Source organism: Saimiri boliviensis, chromosome 21 (assembly GCF_048565385.1).
Source record: "Saimiri boliviensis isolate mSaiBol1 chromosome 21, mSaiBol1.pri, whole genome shotgun sequence".
Classification (NCBI taxonomy): domain Eukaryota; kingdom Metazoa; phylum Chordata; class Mammalia; order Primates; family Cebidae; genus Saimiri; species Saimiri boliviensis.
The window spans coordinates 22,055,357-22,072,095 of NC_133469.1; the positions used below are offsets into that span (position 1 = coordinate 22,055,357).

A 16,739-nucleotide genomic window follows, 5' to 3' on the forward strand; every position below is an offset into this window, starting at 1 on the left:
CAAACCTGTAATCCCAGCACTTTGGGAGGCTGAGGTGGGTAGATCATGAGGTCAAGAGATCGAGACCATCCTGGTCAACATGGTGAAACCCCGTCTCTACTAAAAATACAAATAATTAGCTGGACATGGTGGCGCGTGCCTGTAATCCCAGCTACTCAGGAGGCTGAGACAGGAGTATTGCCTGAACCCAGGAGGCAGAGGTTGCGGTGAGCCGAGATCGCGCCATTGCACTCCAGCCTGGGTAACAAGAGCGAAACTCCGTCTTAAAAAAAAAAAAAAAAGGTGAAGTAGAGCTCAGCTAGACTCCCCAGGAGGTAGAAGATGGAGGAGCCATCATCCCATGGAAAACTGCACAGGAAATGCTCAAGAAGATAGTATGCTGGCGCTTCCGTCCTTCGGGACCCCTGACCTGCAAGAGGCAACTCCCAGAGTTCCCCAAGATGAAAGTTTTAACGGGTGCCTCAGCCTGGACATCTGGGTTTGGGGAAAAGACGGCGATTGAAGCTGGCCGTGTGACTAACCACCACAAAGGGGCGATTTTATTGGGTTACCTTGTCTCTGGAGGAGGAAATGGGCTATAGTCAAAGAAATTAGCATTCTAAAGGCAAGAGACTCTGTAAAGTAGAAAAGTACCTTGAGATGAGAGTCTGCGTTTGACACAGGAAGGCGCAGACTTGGCCCAGTCTGGCCCAAGACCACCTGACTTGGCAGTGGCAAAGCTGGGATGAACAAAAGCTCAGCTTCCTGGCTCCCGGTCCCGTTCTTTCCACCCCTCCAGCCGGCTGCTCCCAATCCCTCTGCTAAGCCAACCCACCTACAGACAGTGTCACGATCCCCTATTCCCTGAATGCCTCACGCAGTCCCCCACTGCCGTTTCCATGTTTCTTGAATCCCTAGCGTTGCAGGGTTGGCAGGGCAGAGTGCTCAGAGAGCAGAAGCTGGGATGTGGGGTCTTCCCAAGGTGGCGCGGGGTTACTTTGCTGCTTACAGGAGCAGGGCAGGCATCTGTAGGAGGCAGCTGCATTTCTTACACAGTTCCTAACCGCCAGGCCCAGTGCCAGACAGCAGACCCTTTGTCAACAGAGATACCCTGGCTTTGTAAACCCAGAGGGAGGCAGAAAAAGTCCTTTAGCAACACAAACTCGCCTCTGGGGGAGGCGGGAGAGGGAACTGCCTACCAAAGTTCTCATTTAAACAAACAAACAAGACACAAATAATAAGGTAGACAAAGAGCCAAGGGGGACCAGCGAGCGAACTCCTGAAATTGCACTGTAATTGAAGCATAGCTGCTTTCCAGATTCTCAAGTGCCGGGACAGGCTGGGGGCATGTTTATCAACCTGGTCCAAAGCAGGGCAAATTAAGCTGCATTCCAGCCTTGTCTCCGAAGAATTTCACATACAAATGAAACACGCTAAATTTGCATCTGGGGCACGAAGCGGCCCAATGAGTAATCTGCACAGGTCTGGGGCATTTGGAGAGAGGAATCTAAACTGGGCACTGAAAGGGAGGCACTAGGGAATGCTGATCAGGGGATGGTGTCTATCCTGTTTCACCTGGGACGGTTTCCTTTGGTTTGGTCCAGGCTGATACCGAGGCTAGAAGCTAGCTGGCTGGCCCTCCAGGACCACGCCAGGTCACATCCGAGAGTACACCAGACTTAGGCGCAGCCAAGATTTACGTGACTTTGTGCCAGTGTTAACCCCGGGGGATGCCTACCCAATCAGAGCCACTGCGCCAAGGCAAGGAGGGCACTGCCAGGGCGTTTGCATGACAGAAACTAGCATATGGGCTCAAGAGAAACCTTTCTGGGCAGGGGAAGGGAGGGCCATACCCACATGAATCACTCTCTGGTGGTTTCGCTTTGGTTTCAGAACCTGTGGCTACGGCAGAAGGACCAGGAGGGCCCCTGGCCGCGCTTTTTCTCCTCCCAGCTGCTTCTGTGTCTCTCTCAGGCTCCTGGACACAAAACAGCTGAGCAGATAAACAAGTCACCACCTGCTCCCTCCTCCCCCGTGACACCGCCCCTGTCCCCAAGTCCCACCCCTTCTTCTTGCCCTCTCTCCCTCCATTCCTCCCCGAAGCCAAACTTCCCGGCAGCAGCTGCAGCTGCTCACTCCCCTCCCGCGGCCTCCCCAGCGCCGGCCCCTGCAGCGGCTCCTGCCTCACCAATGGCAAATGACGAACGTGGGTACAGAGCCCTGGGTTCTCCCGCCTCCCAGGGCCATTGCAAGCAAAACACTTCTGCTTTCTGAAAGTAAGATGCAGAGCTCTGGAGGCCCCGAGGAAAAGGGGTTTATGGCATCCACAGCCCTGGAGCCAACGAGTGTCTGCGCCCCTTGGCCGAGAGCCCCACTGCCAGGCACAGGCAAACTGGGGGGAAGGGGTTAATCTGAGCAGAAGAGGCCAGGAGGGGCCCAGCTCCACTCCCGATCGCAGGGGACGCCCCTCCTTGGATGGAGGTCAGCAGGAAGCAGCTCAGAGAGGCCAGGAGGCCAAGGCCCAGTTTACGCCCTGAATGAAGGCCACCTTTTCGGGAGCATGCACGTGTGCGCATCCACACACACACATACACATGTGTTAGCATGCACATGGTGTCCCCTAATTCACAACAGTACGGTTGTCACAACAGACTCTGGGTTTGGTGTCAGAAGCCCTGATTGGTGCTGCTTAATAAGTCCCCAGTGCCAGCTGGTAGGGAGGGAAACTCAGAGTGCCTTCTCCCAGCAAGGGGCGTGTGTGCCAGGAGCTGGGTGGTGGAGCTCCCCAGAGATTTTCTTGGCAGTTTAGGGTTTAACTTTGGGTTACCATGGAGTGCAGTGGTGCGATCTAGCTCACTGCAACCTCCATCTCCTGGGCTCAAGTGATTCTCCTGCCTCAGCCTCCCGAATAGCTGGGATTACAGGCACTCACCACCACGTCCAGCTAATTTTTTTGTTGTTGTTGTTGTTGAGACAGGGTTTCGCTCTTGTTACCCAGGCTGGAGTGCAATGGCGCGATCTCGGCTCACTGCAACCTCTGCCTCCTGGGTTCAGGCAATTCTCCTGCCTCAGCCTCCTGAGTAGCTGGGATTACAGGCACGCGCCACCATGCCCAACTAATTTTTTTGTATCTTTAGTAGAGACGGGGTTTCACCTTGTTGACCGGGATGGTCTCGATCTCTTGACCTCGTGATCCACCCGCCTCAGCCTCCCAAAGTGCTGGGATTACAGGCGTGAGCCACCGCGCCCGGCCACCCAACTAATTTTTAAATGTTTTGTAGAGACGGGGTGTCCCTATGTTGCCCAAGCTGGTCTCAAACTCCCGGCCTCAAGCAGTCCTCCTGCCTTGGCCTCTCCAAGTGCTGAGACTACAGTTGTGTGCCACCATGCCCGGCCCACATGTCCCCAGAACTCTATCTTTCCTGCTTGCGGACAAGGCAGGGAATGGGGATGGATCTGGTGTTTGGAAAACACAAACACACCTTTAATTTGCTGACTGTCTCATTCCCGTCTGCACAGGCTGCTGCTGTTTTACGTGGAAAACAGCAGAGGCACTGGTTTGGAGAGCTCACAGCTGGGTCTGAAATTGCCTTTTTTTAAAAAAGATGGCGTCTGTCTCTGTCTTCCAGGCTGGAGTGAGGTGGCACGATCTTGGCTCACTGCAACCTCCGCCTCCCAGGTTCAAACGTTTCTTCTGCCTCAGCCTCCCTAGTAGCTGGGATTACAGGTGTGCACCACCACACGCAGCTAATTTTTGTATTTTTTTAGTAGAAATGGGTTTCACCATGTTGGTCAGGCTGGTCTTGAACTCCTGATCTCATGATCCGCCCATCCAGCCTTCCCAAAGTGCTGGGATTACAGGCGTGAGCCACCATGCCTGGTCTGAAACTGTTCATGGCTGTGTGATCTTGAACAAGTTACTTGACCTCCCAGAGCCTGTTTTCTTATTGGTTAAATGTCAGAAATAGCTGGCTCTGACTCAAAGTTAAACTACTTTTCTCTTTTTGAGACATTGTCTCACGCTGTGTCCCAGGCTGAAGTCACTGCAACCTCCACATCCCAGGTTCAAACGATCCTCTTGCCTCAGCCTCCATACCCAGCTACTTTTTGTATTTTTAGTAGGGATGGGGTTTCTCTGTATTGGTCACGCTGGTCTCGAACTCCTGACCTCAAGTGATCGACCCACCTCAGCCTCCCAAAGTGCTGGGATTACAGGCGTGAGCCTCCGCACCCATGATACTCTTTTTCAGGAGAAATTAAGCGACAAGGCTAATGCAGGATACAGAAAACACCAACCATTCTGCTGGGACTCCATTTGGTCCTCAATAAAATCATTCACCCTTAAAAAAAAAAAAAAAAAAAAGATAAAAAATAAAAAAATTAGGCCGGGCGTGGCGGCTCAAGCCTGTAATCCCAGCACTTTGGGAGGCCAAGGCGGGTGGATCACGAGGTCGAGAGATCGAGACCATCCCGGTCAACATGGTGAAACCTCGTCTCTACTAAAAATCCAAAAAATCAGCTGGGCATGGTGGCGCGTGCCTGTAATCCCAGCTACTCAGGAGGCTGAGGCAGGAGAATTGCCTGAACCCAGGAGGCGGAGGTTGCGGTGAGCCGAGATCGCGCCATTGCACTCCAGCCTGGGCAACAAGAGCAAAACTCCGTCTCAAAAAAAAGAAAAAAAAAATTTAAAAAAATCATTCACCCTTTTTTGGTATTTTGTTGCACACAAAATGGAAACACCAAATGGCCAGTGGACATGGCAAGAAGAAATGAGACCAAAAACCCTGAGACTCAGAGGAGGTACCTGCAGACCCACGGGGCAAGGTAGAGAGGGGCCCGGGGGGGAAGTTTCCTGCCAGGAGGGATTAGTGGGCAGGGCTCTCCTCCCCGCTTATTCAGCAGGGTTTTTCCTCCTTGGCACCACTGACATTTGTGCCAGGTATTTCTTTGATCTGGCGCTGTCCTGTGCACTGCAGGGGGCAGGGGGCTTAGCGGGCCCCCAGCCTCTACTCTCCAGGTGCAGTGGTAAGCTGTCTGCCTCCCCCAGTGATGACAATCAGAATGTCCTGTGCGGTGGCTCACGCCTGTAATCCCAGCACTTTGGGAGGCCGAGGCGGGTGGATCATGAGGTCCAAGAGATTGAGACCATCCTGGCCAACAGGGTGAAACCACGTCTTACTAAAAATACAACAAAAATTAGCTGGGCGTGGTGGTGTGCGCCTGTAATCCCAGCTGCTTCGGAGGCCGAGGCAGGAGAATTGCTTGAACCCGGGAGGTGGAGGTTGCAGTGAGCTGAGGTCGCGCCATTGCACTCCAGCCTGGGTAACAAGAGTGAAACTCCATCTCAAAAAAAAAAATAGGCCGGGCGCGGTGGCTCAAGCCTGTAATCCCAGCACTTTGGGAGGCCGAGGCGGGTGGATCACGAGGTCGAGAGATCGAGACCATCCTGGTCAACATGGTGAAACCCCGTCTCTACTAAAAGCGCAAAAAATTAGCTGGGCATGGTGGCACGTGCCTGTAATCCCGGCTACTCAGGAGGCTGAGGCAGGAGAATTGCCTGAGCCCAGGAGGCGGAGGTCGCGGTGAGCCGAGATCGCGCCATTGCACTCCAGCCTGGGTAACAAGGGCGAAACTCCGTGTCAAAAAAAAAAAAAATAAATAAATAAATAAATAAATAAATAAAAATAAAAATAAAAATAAAAGAACTCTTGTTGCTGAGAACTATTTCAGCAGTTCCTGTGTGCAAAGCAATGTGCTCTCTGCTATGCCCTTGGAGCAAAGCTCTTCGCCCCTTTCCTTTGAGGACTCATAATCTAGTAACAGATAAAAATAATTCCAATAAAAGGCCATAAATGCAAAATGTCTCATCCTTTCCAATGGCTTCAAAATCAGGCAGATCTGAGTCTGAGGCTAGGTCCACTGTTACGAGTCCTTGGTTACTGTGGCTCATTTAATCTTAGTTTTTTTGTTTTTTTTTTTTCAGACGGAGTTTCGCTCTTGTTACCCAGGCTGGAGTGCAATGGCGCGATCTCGGCTCGCCGCAACCTCCGCCTCCTGGGTTCAGGCAATTCTCCTGCCTCAGCCTCCTGAGTAGCTGGGATTACAGGCACGCGCCACCATACCCAGCTAGTTTTTTGTATTTTTAGTAGAGATGGGGTTTCACCATGTTGACAAGGATGGTCTCGATCTCTCGACCTCGTGATCCACCCGCCTCAGCCTCCCAAAGTGCTGGGATTACAGGCTTGAGCCACCGCGCCCGGCTAATCTGTTTTTTCACTTGTAAAATGGGCGTAATAACAACTATGTCACAAGGTTATTTTAAGAGTTAAATGAGGCCGGGCATGGTGGTGGCTCATACCTGTAATCCAAGCACTTTGGAGGCCAAGGCAGGCAGATCACCTGAGGTCGGGAATTCAAGACCAGCCTGAACAACATGGTGAAACCCCGTCTTTATTTAAAAAAAAAAAAAAAAAGAAGGCCGGGCGTGGTGGCTCAAGCCTGTAATCCCAGCATTTTGGGAGGCCGAGGCGGGTGGATCACGAGGTCGAGAGATCCAGACCATCCTGGTCAACATGGTGAAACCCCGTCTCTACTAAAAATACAAAAAACTAGCTGGGCGTGGTGGCGCGTGCCTGTAATCCCAGCTACTCAGGAGGCTGAGGCAGGAGAATTGCCTGAACCCAGGAGGCGGAGGTTGCGGTGAGCCGAGATCGCGCCATTGCACTCCAGCCTGGGTAACGAGAGCGAAACTCCGTCTCAAAAAAAAAAAAAAAAAAAGAAAGAAAAAAAAAGTTAAATGAGACAATATATGGGCTGGGTGCAATGATTCATTCCTGTAATCCCAGCACTTTGGGAGGCTGAGGGGGGCAGATCACGAGTTCAGGAGTTTCAGACCAGCCTGGCCAACATGGTGAAACCCCATCTCTACTAAAAATACAAAAATTAGCTGGGTCTAGTGGCTCGCACCTGTAATCCCAGCTACTTGGAGAATTGCTTGAACCCAGGAGGCGGAGGTTGCAGTGAGCCAAGATCGTGCCACTGCGCTCCAGCCTGGGTGACACAGCAGGACTGGGAGAATTACATGGGTCGGGTGCGATGGTTCACGCCTATCATCCCAGCAGTTTCGGAGGCCAAGGGTAGATTGCTTCAGGTCAGGAGTTCAAGACCAGCCTAACCAACATGGTGAAACTCAGTCTCTACGAAAAGTAGCCAGGTGTGGTGGTGGACACCTGTAATCCCAGCTACTTGGGAGACTGAGGCAGGAGAGTCACTTGCACCTGGGAGGCAGAGGTTGCGGTGAGCTCCAGCCTGGGCAACAGAGTGAGACCCTATTTGGAAAACCATTATCATGGTGCTTTGGCACATCATTAATTAATGTGCGAAATAATTGTTAGCGGCTAATATTTATTGGCTACAGTGCAGCAGGCGCTGTGCTAGGCCCTAGGATAGCGGAGAGGAGGGACAGGACTCTTGGTCCAGGACTCCTGAACCCAGGAGACAAGAGACTGCAGTGAGCCAAGATGGCTCCACTGTACTCAAGCCTGGGTAACAAGAGTGAAACTCACCAGCAGGTAGGGAGAGCAGCAGGGAGCAATGACAGTACGCTGATCGCGCTGTGACAGGGCCAGGCAGAAGCTTCGACACGGGGAAGGCGGCAGCCCTGACTGCAGGGTCAGGCAGGCGTGTGAAGTAGTGACCACACTGCCCGTTGAAGCAAGGTCCGTGGCGTCGACCGGAGTTAAGTAGACAGGGCTGCGGGGAGGTGAGAGCAGCTGAGGCTGGGTCAAGCAGTGCTCCTGCAGAACTGCATGCACTCAAGCAAGACGGAGTGTGCGTGGGATGATGGTGAGAAATGAGCCTGAACTCATTTCTGGCCTCAGAAAGAAGGGACCTACGCATGAAATGTTTCCTTTTTAGTAGACACACTATTCCCCCTTTCTACCTAACTGCCGGGCAGCTCAGAACCAATAGTGACTGATTGATTGAGACGGAGTTTCGCTCTTGTCACCCGGACTGGAGGGCAATGGCACCATCTCTGCTCACCGCAACCTCCGCCTCCAGGTTCAAGTCATTCTTGTGCCTCAGCCTCCCAAGTAGCTGGGACTCCAGGTGCGCGCCACCACACCTGGCTAATTTTTGTAGTTTTAGCAAAGCCGGGGTTTCACTATGTTGGTCACGCTGGTCTCAAACTCCTGACCTTGTGATCTGCCCGCCTCGGCCTCCCAAAGTGCTGGGATTACAGGCATGAGCCACCGCGCCCAGGCCCAATTTTTAGGTTCAAATATTGCAGCACTTCCTTGAATACAGCTTTTCTTTTTCTTTTTTTCTTTTTTATTTTTATATCACACTGGTCCATGAGAATACAGCTTTTCTGATGTGATTATTCTCTAGCTCCAGCTTCCTCTACCCTGGACCTCAATCTTTAATCTCGTTTGGGGGTTTCTGGCACTCCCGCCATTCATTATGAACTGCCTTGAATCTTTTTGAGTACGCTGGACACACATGGTGTGTAAATAAATGAATGAACTATAAAATACACACATGCACAGATAAGACGGAAGCCAGAGCCTTTACAGTGTACTACACCAGGATGGCAGCAGAGCATCCGCAGTGCCGGGTCAACGCCTGGCACAGCACAGGAGCGCGATCATCAGCGGGCGACATAGAGTAACGGCAGGGACATTTCTTTTCTTTTTCTTTTTTTTTTTTTGAGATGGAGTTTCGCTGTTGCTACCCAGGCTGGAGTGCAATGGCGCGATCTCGGCTCACCGCAACCTCCGCCTCCTGGGTTCAGGCAATTCTCCTGCCTCCGCCTCCTGAGTAGCTGGGATTACAGGCACGCGCCACCATGCCTTGTATTTTTAGTAGAGACGGGGTTTCACCATGTTGACCAGGATGGTCTCGATCTCTTGACCTTGTGATCCACCCTCCTCGGCCTCCCAAAGTGCTGGGATTACAGGCTTGAGCCACCGCGCCCGGCCCAATTTTTTGTATTTTTAGTAGAGACGGGGTTTCACCATGTTGACCAGGATGGTCTCGATCTCTTGACCTTGTGATCCGCTCGCCTCGGCCTCCCGAAGTGCTGGGATTACAGGCGTGAGCCACCGCGCCCGGCAGCAGGGACATTTCACCTAAAAGAAGCCTCCTCCATGAAGCACACCAGGATGGACGCCCAGAGCCACGTGCAGGTTCTCGATTGGACGTCTTCCTACAGCGTTCGCCAATCCTTGCGGCTGAAAGCCTTGTTGTTCCAGCGGGATGGCAAACGATGCCTCAAGGACAGATACTCTGTCACACGTGCCTGTGTTCCCCAGAGCTGCACCCAGCACAGAGCTGGTCACTAAGTGGCCTCCCCAAATTTCTGTGGCTTCGGCCTGACAAACACCCGCGATTCCTTCCAGCTGAACAAAGACGAACGACCCTGACCCGTTCAAGTCAGGCTGGACTAGCTTCCGCTCTGTAAAATGGGTCTGACAGAGCGCCGAGTGAGAGGAAGAAAGAACGGCCTCTTACGGGCCCAAGGTGAAGGTCTTTGCGCACGTTCTTGTCAACAGCATCATCTGGTCTCCTGTCACAAAAGGCAGGGGAAGGAGGGCAGCGGCTCCTAAGGAACAGAGATGGATGGTGGCCGGCCCTCCATGACCACTGCTCTGCCCACTGGGCAGACCAGCCATGTCTGCTGGCTCCTATCAAGACGCAGCTCAGGGCAAAGACTGGGGCGGATGACACATGGGGTGTTCAGAGGAGACCTGTGCTCAGGGCTCCCTTTTGGCCCCAGAACCTCCCAGAGTGGCCTCTCAGGCACTCCCCTCCCTCCCTTCTCTCTCTCTCTCTCTCTCTCTCTCTCTCTCTCTCAGTGAAAGGACTCCTTGGCAAGAGGATCAGGTTTCAGTTATCTGTGTCCTGGGAAATGACGCGATCTTTCCCCTTTCTCCTTTTAGCCGGGAGGACACAAGCAGAGCCTGCCCAGCTGCCGTCAGCCAGGCCGGGGGATCACGCCAGGCGACCCAGCCAGAGGTGGGCAGGGTCACAGAGTCCAGCTGCCAGGCCTGCTCACCCCCGCTTCTTGGTGTGATCCCCTCAAGTCCAATTCCCAGGGACCTTCCCCAGGCATGCTGAGGGCACCGGCTGTCCCGGCCACGTCAGGCATCTGGCCACCAGGTCTCCTTCCCCTCCGGGGGCAACCACCGACAGAGGGAAAAACGGAAACACCAGGTTATTTGCGATCTGACTACGCACTCCTCTTTTAGAGAGACAAGCAGGAGGCCAGGGGAATAGGCGGCACTGTGGGAACAGCAGGGGGCAGAGGGTGAAGGGTGGCGATCAGAAGGCTAGTTTAGAAAAGGCTTGTTTGGAAAGGGGCCGGGCGCGGTGGCTCACGCCTGTAATCCCAGCACTTTGGGAGGCCGAGGTGGGCAGATCGCCTGAGGTCAGGAGTTTGAGACCAACCTGGCCAACATGGGAGAAACCCCATCTCTATAAAAAAAATAAATACTAGAAAAAAAAGGCCGGGCGCGGTGGCTCAAGCCTGTAATCCCAGCACTTTGGGAGGCCGAGGCAGGTGGATCACAAGGTCAAGAGATCGAGACCATCCTGGTCAACATGGTGAAACCCCGTCTCTATTAAAAATACAAAAAAAAAAATTAGCTGGGCATGGTGGCGCGTGCCTGTCATCCCAGCTACTCAGGAGGCTGAGGCAGGAGAATTGCCTGAACCCAGGAGGCGGAGGTTGCGGTGAGCCGAGATCGCGCCATTGCACTCCAGCCTGGGTAACAAGAGCGAAACTCCGTCTTAAAAAAAAAAAAAAAAAGAAAAAAAAAAAAGCCCGGCTCGGTGGCTCAAGCCTGTAATCCCAGCACTTTGGGAGGCTGAGGCGGGTGGATCACGAGGTCAAGAGATCGAGACCATCCTGGTCAACATGGTGAAACCCCGTCTCTACTAAAAATACAAAACATTAGCCGGGCATGGTGGCACGTGCCTGTAATCCCAGCTAATCAGGAGGCTGAGGCAGGAGAATTGCCTGAACCCAGGAGGCGGAGGTTGCGGTGAGCCGAGATCGCGCCATTGCACTCCAGCCTGGGTAACAAGAGCGAAACTCCATCTTAAAAAAAAAAAAAAAAAAAGAAAAAAAAAAAGCCCGGCGCGGTGGCTCAAGCCTGTAATCCCAGCACTTTGGGAGGCCGAGGCGGGTGGATCACGAGGTCAAGAGATCGAGACCATCCTGGTCAACATGGTGAAACCCCGTCTCTACTAAAAATACAAAACATTAGCTGGGCATGGTGGCACGTGCCTGTAATCCCAGCTACTCAGGAGGCTGAGGCAGGAGAATTGCCTGAACCCAGGAGGCGGAGGTTGCGGTGAGCCGAGATCGCGCCATTGCACTCCAGCCTGGGTAACAAGAGCGAAACTCAGTCTTAAAAAAACAAAACAAAACAAAACAAAAAAAAAAAAAAAAAAAAAAAGCCCGGCTCGGTGGCTCAAGCCTGTAATCCCAGCACTTTGGGAGGCCGAGGCGGGTGGATCACGAGGTCAAGAGATCGAGACCATCCTGGTCAACATGGTGAAACCCCGTCTCTACTAAAAATACAAAACATTAGCTGGGCATGGTGGCACGTGCCTGTAATCCCAGCTACTCAGGAGGCTGAGGCAGGAGAATTGCCTGAACCCAGGAGGCGGAGGTTGCAGTGAGCCAAGATCGCGCCATTGCACTCCAGCCTGGGTAACAAGAGCGAAACTCGGTCTCAAAAAAACGAAAATTGAAAGCCGGGCGCGGTGGCTCAAGCCTGTAATCCCAGCACTTTGGGAGGCTGAGGCGGGTGGATCGAGAGGTCGAGAGATCGAGACCATCCTGGTCAACATGGTGAAACCCCGTCTCTACTAAAAAAAAAATACAAAAAACTAGCTGGGCGTGGTGGCGCATGCCTGTAATCCCAGCTACTCAGGAGGCTGAGGCAGGAGAATTGCCTGAACCCAGGAGGTGGAGGTTGCGGTGAGCCGAGATCAAGACTGAAACTCCGTCTCAAAAAAAAAAAAAAAAAAAAAAACGAAAATTGGAAATGGACAAATATTGACCACAGGGGTGCAGGCAACTGGGCCCTTCCATCATCAATCATACATATTCAGCAAGGCCACGTGACTCACACCTGTAATCCCAGCACTTTGGGAGGCAAAGGCAGGAGGATCGCTTGGGCCCAGGAGTTTGAGACCAGCCTGGGCAACACGGAGAAACTCAGTCTCTACAAAAAATTTCAAAAATTAGCTGGGTGTGGTGACGTCTGCCTGTGGTCCCAGCCATCCAGGAGGCCGAGGTGGGCCAGGGAGGTGAAACAATGTTCATACCATGGCATTCCAGCCTGGATGACAGAATGAGACCCTGTTTCTAATAGTAATAGTAATAATACTAATATAATACATACTCAGTAGCTACGACTCTGCTTTACAGGATGACTGGGGCGAAAGTATTCTTGGGTGAAACTGGTTAACCTAGGCCGGGCGCGGTGGCTCAAGCCTGTAATCCCAGCACTTTGGGAGGCCGAGGCGGGTGGATCACGAGGTCAAGAGATCGAGACCAGCCTGATCAACATGGTGAAACCCCGTCTCTACTAAAAATACAAAAAATTAGCTGGGCATGGTGGCGCGTGCCTGTAATCCCAGCTACTCAGGAGGCTGAGGCAGGAGAATTGCCTGAACCCAGGAGGCGGAGGTTGCGGTGAGCCGAGATCGTGCCATTGCACTCCAGCCTGGGTTAACAAGAGCGAAACTCCGTCACAAAAAAAAAAAAAAAGAAAAAAAGAAACTGGTTAACCTAATTTGAAAGGTCTGGGAAGGCCGGGCGCGGTGGCTCACGCCTGTAATCCCAGCACTTTGGGAGGCCGAGGCGGGTGGATCATGAGGTCAAGAGATTGAGACCATCCTGGTCAACACGGTGAAACCCCGTCTCTACTAAAAATACAAAAAATTAGCTGGGCATGGTGGCGCGTGCCTGTAATCCCAGCTACTCAGGAGACTGAGGCAGGAGAATTGCCTGAACCCAGGAGGCGGAGGTTGCGGTGAGCCGAGATCGCGCCATTGCACTCCAGCCTGGGTAACAAGAGCAAAACTCCGTCTCAAAAAAAAAAAAAAAAGGTCTGGGAAACATGGCCCAATTTCAGCTTCACTCGCGGCTCAGGCCAAGTGGAGATTGAGGTTTGTAACATACAAGATACGAGACATCCCCAAAGCCTTCACTCTACAAGTGGGAAAACCATGGCTGAAAGCTCACCTGATCTCCCAAGTTCACTCAGAGACTTGAGGATGGGCCGAGCTCAAGTCCAGGCCCTGCCCCATACATCACGGAGTTCCCGGGCCAACTAAGGAAGGAGTGCAAGGTGACTTAAGAAAGCAAAAACGTGCCGGGCGCAGTGGCTCAAGCCTGTAATCCCAGCACGTTGGGAGGCCGAGGTGGGTGGATCACGAGGTCGAGAGATCGAGACCATCCTGGCCAACATGGTGAAACCCCGTCTCTACTAAAAGTGCAAAAAATTAGCTGGGCGTGGTGGCACGTGCCTGTAATCCCAGCTACTCAGGAGGCTGAGGCAGGAGAATTGCCTGAACCCAGGAGGCGGAGGTTGTGGTGAGCCGAGATCGCGCCATTGCACTCCAGCCTGGGGAACAAGAGAGAAACTCCGTCTCAAAAAAAAAAAAAAAAAAAGAAAGCAAAAACATGGCCGGGCACGGTGGCTCACACCAGTTATCCCAGCACTTTGGGAGGCCGAGGCGGGTGGATCACAAGGTCAAGAGCCTGAGACCATCCTGGTCAACATGGTGAAACCGCATCTCTACTAAAAATACAAAAATCAGCCGGGCCTGGTGGCACACGCCTGTGGTCCCAGCTACTTTGGAGGCTGAGGTGGAAGAATCGCTTGAACCCAGGAGGCGGAGGTTGCAGTGAGCCAAGATTGTGCCACTGCACTCCAGACTGGCAACAGGCCAAGATTCCGTCTCAAAAAAAAAAACACCAAAAGCAAAAAATTAGCCGGGCGTTGGTGGTGGTGGGTGCCTGTAATCCCAGCTACTCAGGGGGCTGAGGCAGGAGAATCACCTGAACCTGGGAGGTGGAGGTTGCAGCCAGCCGAGATCGTGCCACTGCACTCCAGCCTGGGCAACAGAGCAGTGAGACTCTGCCTGAAAAATAAAATAAAATAAAATGAAGAAAAGAAAACAATAATACGGCCGGGCGCGGTGGCTCACGCCTGTAATCCCAGCACTTTGGGAGGCTGAGGTGGGTGAATCACAAAGTCAGGGGTTCGAGACCAGCCTGCTCAACACGGTGAAACCCCGTCTCTACTAAAAATACAAAAAATTAGCCGGGCATGTTGGTGGGTGCCTGTAATCCCAGCTACTTGGGAGGCTGGGGTAGGGGAATTACTTGAACCCGGGAGGCGGAGGTTGCAGGGAGCCGAGATCGCGCCACTGCACTCCAGTCTGGGCTACAGATCGCACCACTGCCCTTTAACCCAGACTCCATTTCAAAACGAAAACAAAAACAAAACTGAGTCAAAAAACAAAAACGGAGTGCAAAAGCCGAAGGAGAATTTGGGGGTAGAGGCTGTGGCTGCAGAGCAGGAGTGGTGATAATTAACACTGGGCTCCTGTGTGGCTCTGGAAGGGCAGACCCTGGTGTCCAGAGCACCTCCTGCCCACCTTCCCCTTCCTGCAGGGTCCCTGCCTGAGAACTCTTCCACCCACTCCTGGCTGCTGGGCGCCTGATAGTTTCCAAAACACAATTTTCATACCCTTAAAAGGGGGCCGGGGCAGGGGCCGGGGCAGAGTCAGGATCAGAGCCTCTAGCTCAGATTTCCTGCCCCGAGAGGACAGGGCGAGCTGGGCAGAGTCCTATCATTCAGAAGCATCACAAAACCCAAGCCCCGGGGAGTCACGTGGCCACCAAGGACGCCCCAGCCTCGGACTAAGCCGAGGGCATTAGCCCGCGTGGCCTGTAGCTGCTCTGCCGCTCTGATCGGTCCTGCAGACGCACGGCACCCCCACCCGTCACCTTGGGGACCCTCGGGTCTGGCCCCCTTAAGACGCCGTGTTCCGGGTGCTCACCTTCGGGGCTCACTCTGCTGCTAAGGAAACAGCACGCAACTTCCCAGGGTTCTGAGAAATAACTTTCCTAGGAATGTCACCAGCTGCAGACGCCCCTGTCATAAACGGTCCCAGCTCTAAGCCGCCTGGGGCTTTTATCCCCTCCTCTGAGCTACTCATTACCCAGCTTAATTAGGCCAGGAAAGGCTGGCGCTGAGGACTCTCTCCGCAGGAGGCAAGGCTGGAGGAGAGGTTGTCAGCAGCGCCACTTCCTGAGGCTGGAGCTGGGGGCTGGGGAAGGCCGTGGAGGAGGAAGGCTGGGGAGGGCGGGCTGCGTCCTCCAGTGAACAGCTGCTGGGCACCGAGCGGGGATGCGCGCATTGGCTCCCCGGCCCTCCGGGGAGCTCAGGGTTGCACTTGTTTACGGGAACAGCCCCGGATCTGGAGGCCTGGAAGGCTCTGCCCGCCCCCGCCCCAACCCTCCCACCTCAATTAACCAGCTTCACCACCCCGCCCCCACTCTTGGCTCGGGGACAGGTTGCAACCTCAAGTTACCACGCACAATATTTCAGCCCAGACCCTGACAGAATCACAGTGAAAGGCCCCGGCCAGAGATGCCTTCCGTTTTCTTTTTTCTTTTTTTTTCTTTTTTTTTTGAGACGGAGTTTCGCTCTTGTTACCCAGGCTGGAGTGCAATGGCGCGATCTCGGCTCACCGCAACCTCCGCCTGCTGGGTTCAGGCAATTCTCCTGCCTCAGCCTCCTGAGTAGCTGGGATTACAGGCACGCGCCACCATGCCCAGCTAGTTTTTTGTATTTTTAGTAGAGACGGGGGTTCACCATGTTGACCAGGATGGTCTCGATCTCTCGACCTCGTGATCCACCCGCCTCAGCCTCCCAAAGTGCTGGGATGACAGGCTTGAGCCACCCGCGCCCGGCGTATGCCTTCCGTTTTCAACCAGCCCCTGACCTTCACCCTGAACTGCCTTGGTCGCCCGACCTCCTGGGTCTTCATTAGGTGGCACTGGGAATGGGGTTGCCGGCTGTAGGGCTGTGTGCGCATCACCCAGTTCTGGAACTTTCTGCTGCAATGGCGTTGGAGGGGGAGTAGCAATGTTGAGTGTTCCTAGAATGGGGTTTACAGCAGATAGATGGGAGTCTAGACTCTGGCTCTGCCCTGGGTCACTCTGTGACCTTGAATATGCTATATCGTTTTTCTGCACCCCAGTTTCTTTTACTTTCTTTCTTTTTTTTTTTTTTTTTTTTTGAGACGGAGTTTCGCTCTTGTTACCCAGGCTGGAGTGCAATGGCGCGATCTCGGCTCACCGCAACCTCCGCCTCCTGGGTTCAGGCAATTCTCCTGACTCAGCCTCCTGAGTAGCTGGGATTACAGGCACGCGCCACCATGCCCAGCTAATTTTTTTTGTATTTTTAGTAGAGACGGGGTTTCACCATGTTGACCAGGATGGTCTCGATCTCTTGACCTCGTGATCCACCCGCCTCAGCCTCCTTAAGTGCTGGGATTACAGGCGTGAGCCACCGCGCCCGGCCTGCACCTCAGTTTCTTTAGCTGCAAAAATGGGGGTGGTAATATCAACTTCCTGAGAGATTGAGATGATCTTCCGTCCTTACGGTTGACACAGGCAAACATTCAGCAGAAAGTGGCTGGTGTCTCCGAGGTGGGGCCCTGGTTCA

The 16,739-nt window shown here is 53.3% G+C and overlaps 1 long non-coding RNA gene across 1 annotated transcript; it reads right to left on the reverse strand.

Annotated features, from left to right (window-relative positions):
- Positions 1-322: 322 nt before the first annotated feature.
- Positions 323-15,277, reverse strand: LOC120361070 (uncharacterized). The gene is made up of 3 exons (XR_005577431.2): positions 15,067-15,277; positions 4,784-5,045; positions 323-1,972 (listed from the first exon to the last, which is right to left on the reverse strand). It is a non-coding gene; the product is annotated as an uncharacterized LOC120361070 (long non-coding RNA).
- Positions 15,278-16,739: the final 1,462 nt, after the last annotated feature.